This window comes from Notamacropus eugenii, chromosome 7 (genome assembly GCF_028372415.1).
Source record: "Notamacropus eugenii isolate mMacEug1 chromosome 7, mMacEug1.pri_v2, whole genome shotgun sequence".
Taxonomy (NCBI): domain Eukaryota; kingdom Metazoa; phylum Chordata; class Mammalia; order Diprotodontia; family Macropodidae; genus Notamacropus; species Notamacropus eugenii.
Genome location: NC_092878.1, coordinates 42,074,274 through 42,078,449, shown reverse-complemented (window position 1 = coordinate 42,078,449; position 4,176 = coordinate 42,074,274). Strand labels below are relative to the sequence as shown.

At 38.0% G+C, this 4,176-nt stretch overlaps 1 pseudogene; it reads left to right on the top strand.

Annotated features, from left to right (window-relative positions):
• The first annotated feature begins 547 nt into the window (after positions 1 to 547).
• Positions 548 to 3,969, top strand: LOC140514653 (heat shock cognate 71 kDa protein pseudogene; annotated as a pseudogene).
• The last annotated feature ends 207 nt before the right edge of the window (positions 3,970 to 4,176 follow it).

Sequence of the window (4,176 nt, the reverse complement as noted above, 5' to 3'; positions counted from 1 at the left end):
TACAAATATCATAATGTGAGCATTATTTACTGATCCTTGCTCTCTGATATGAAGTACAAGACTGGAAGATTCAATTTGGGTCAGCAAGTATTTATTAAATGCTTGCTATCTTTAAGATGCTCTGCTAGGCTCTGATAATGAAAAGATGAAAAACTGTACAATTCCCCACTATCAAGCAGCAAATCATCAACTATTAACCTGGGGAGATACCAACATGTAACCAAATAAATTATGATTTGAGGAAAAGTACAATAGGGGCAGAGGAGAGATCCAGAATAAGTGGTCTAGGAAAATTTTAGGAGAAAAGAATCATTAGGGGGTATGGGGATTGTGGAAGAGCTATAGCATGAGAATGAAGTCATAACTAAATCAATGAATTAAAAGTTATTTAATAAGTACTTACTATGTCACAAGTTCTATGGTAAATGCTAGAGATGAAAACTAAAAAATAGTCCTCATTCTCTAGGGATTTGCATTGTAATTGGGAGAGACAACACACCTAGGCTTCAGAACAAAGGTGATAAAAAGGCTGGGTGATGCTTACGGCATGGTGGCAGGGTGCATGGCTAGCTCCAGAGGTACTTAGAGTGCAGCCTTAGAAAAGATGACAATGCCCAGGAGTCTGAAGGATGCAGCAGCAGGTTTAGTGAGAAGACTAGTGATAATCACTAGTTTAGTGATAAGTGATAAGAAATGCCCTTTAAAACATAAATGGCAGTACAGATGGTAAGGTCCAGTGATCTGTCGCCTTACTGCAAGATTTATAGTTGGTGATTTCCTACTCACCAAAGAGCTGTGAGCTGGCCACATCTACCTCATGCCCAAGGGGCTAGAGAAACTGAGAGCCATGACCTAGGGAATGAAGTTTTATTTCTATAATTTACCATAGAATTGATGCTCTGAGCTGGGTCCTACAGGCTTGAGGATAGGGACTAATAATCATGGAAGAGGCCTTAATTAAGCTCAGTCTTAAAAGAAGAAAATATTTTTAGAAATAGAGTTAAGGAATTCAATCCAGGAGAAAATTCTGGGAAGATGACAGAGTAGGTCAGAAAATTCCAAGCTCTCCAGATTTCTCCCACAAAAGAAATAAAAGAAGCACCTCAGGGCACACATAGGGCAGTAAAAACAAGCAAAAGTAGGAGCAGAACTGGGTCCTCCTGAAGAAAAATACCATGATGAAGTTTGATCACAATGAAGAGTAAACATCTCCAGGCTAGTTCCACTTAAAAAATAAGCATAAAGCCCTGGGGTAAGCTGAATTGGGAGGCTGCCTCAGCCCCAGCCACAGGAACTTTACCTGAGGAGAGTGAGTTGGATGTCTGAGGAAGATCTAGGGAACCTCTGCTGATGAGGAATGCAAGACCCAACTGTGCTGTGGATATGAGGCCCTGGGTGAGAAGGAATCAGCACAGTTCAGTGAGTACAGAAGCAGTGGGTCTGGGATGCACACTGTCTATGGGCACTTACAGGAGGCTAGAGGTGTTGGTTACAGTCCCAAGACAAAGGGGAAAACTGAAGAAAGATCTGAGGCCAGAGGAACTGTTGTTAGAAGTGATGGCAAAAACTAAGCTGCTGCAAATGATTTTTTAAAAAACAAATAAACAAAGGAGAAAGAATTCAACCACAGAGAGTTACTGTGGAAATAGAGAAGACTAGCATTCATCTTCACAGGAGGATACTGAAGCAAAACAACCCTCTTTTAACTCAGACAGTAATATCAAATGGCCACCTACTCGAAAAGAATTCATAGAAAAACTTAAAAAATACTATAAAAATCAAATGAGAGATATTGAAGAAAAACTAAAAAAAAAAAAATCAAGAAAAACAAGAGGATTATGAAAAAAAGCCCACCAATTAGAAAAGGAGATACAAAATCTTAAAGAAGGAAACAACTCCTTGAAAATCAGAACTGGACAAGGGGAAGCCAGCAAAGTTATAAGAGATCAAGAAATAATAAAGGAAAATATAAAGAATTTTTTAAAATAGAAGAGAAAGTAAAACATCTTCTCAGAAAAACATCTGATCTGGAAAACAGATCAAGAAGAGACACCCTAAGAATAAATGGGCTACCTGAAAGCTATGATAAAAAAGAATCTTGATACAATATTATAAGAAATAAAGAAAATTATCTTGAAGTATTAGGACAAGAGGAGAAAGTAGAAATAGAAAAAAATCCACCAATCACCACCTGAAAGAGATCCTATGATCATAATCAAATTCTTAAACCCCTATCTCAATTATAAATTAGTATGAGTGACAAGAAAATAATCTAAATATGGTGTTGCCACAATTAGAATTATACACAACCTAACAGTGGTGACACTTAAAAGATCACACATCTTGGAATACTATATATGGAAGAGCAAAAGAAATGGGGTCCTGGCCAAAAAATATCAGACACAGCAAGGTTAAGTATAATCATGAATGAAAAAAAAAAACAATGGACATTTAATGAATTGTCAGGCTTTCAGAATTTTGTTTAAAAAAAAATAAATTTAATAGAAGATTTGACATACAACATCCAAGAAAAATATAAGGTGTACCAAACCTAATACAAGGGACTCAATAAGGACAGAATATTTACCTTTTATGTCTGTAAAATGTAAAACATATGTCTAAAATTGTTATTGGTAATTGGGTAGTGCATAATAAAGATTAGGATAGATCTGAGTACAATATGATTTTAAAAAGCAAAACCATTTAGAAACAGATAAAAAGAGTAATGTACAAATGAGGTGAGAAAGTAAGAACCAACTGAGGGACTATATAGGAGAGGAGGGTTGGTAGTTCTGGAAACCTACTTTTATTGGGAATGGATTGAAAAAGGAATAATAAATACATGCATGCATACACATATACACATACATACGTACCTATATATATGCATGTATGTATGTATGTGTGTATCAAGTCTTCTAATTCAGAAAGAAATAAATATGCTAAGGTGATAAGGAGGGATCTTTACATCAATTACTCAACCCCATTTTAAAGAGTTGAATTCTGATCTCTTCCATGGCACACTGGACCCCCTGGAAAAGGTCGTGAGATGCCAATCTAGATAAGCCATTGATTTATGGCATCATCCTGGTGAGTGGTTCCACTTGCATCCCCCAAATCCAGAAATTTCTTCTATGACAAGGAGCTCAATAAGCCTTTCAGTCTTGATGAGGCTGTTGCCTATGGTGCAGCAGTCCAGGCTGCCATTTTGTGTGGAGACAAATCTGAGAACGTTCAAGACTTGCTGCTGTTGGGTGTCACTCCCCTTTCCCTTGAAATTGAAACTGCTGGTGGAGTTATATCAGTTCTGATCAAATGTAGTAACACCATCCCCACTAAGCAGACACAGACCTTTACCATCTATTCAGACAAACACTCTGGCATGCTTACTCAGATTTATGAAGGTAAGAAAGCAATGACAAAGGATAACAATCTACTTGACAAGTTTGAGCTTGCAGGAATCCTGACAGTACCCAGGAATGTTCCTTTGATTAAAGTTACATTTGACATTAATGCAAATGGCATCTTTAACGTTTCTGCTGTGGATAAAAGCACAGGCAAGGAGAACAGGATCACCATCACCAATGACAAAGATCATCTGAGCAAAAAAGACATTGACCATATGAGGCTGAGGATGAGAAGCGGAGAGACAAAGTGTCTTCTCTTGAATCTTCTGCTTCAATATGAAGGCTACCACAGAGGATGAAAAACTGCAAGGCAAAATTGGTGAGGAACACAAACAAAAGATCCTTGATAAATGTAATGAAATAATCAACTGGCTGAATAAGAACCAGACTGCTGAGAGCAAAGAATTTGAAAGAATTGGAGAAAGTCTGCAACTCGATCACTGCTGTGCTGGACCAGAGTGCAGGGGGCATGCCAGGAGACATGGACGGTGGATTCCCAGGGAGTCTAGCAGCCCCATGTGGAGGGGTTTCTTCAGGACCCACCATTAAAGAGGTCGACTAAATGCACTAGAAGAAGAAGCATTCTACACAGCTTTCCAAAAACTGAAGAACTCAAATTTGTAGCCAGGGGAGTAGCAGTTTGAAAGTAATTTTTAAGCTACTGTGGAGAACTGGGCATTCTGAACACTTGATTGTGTACAGAGAGAGAAAAGTGAACAACATTGTAATTTATCTGTACTGAAAAAGGGGAAATGTCACTCTTGTCCTG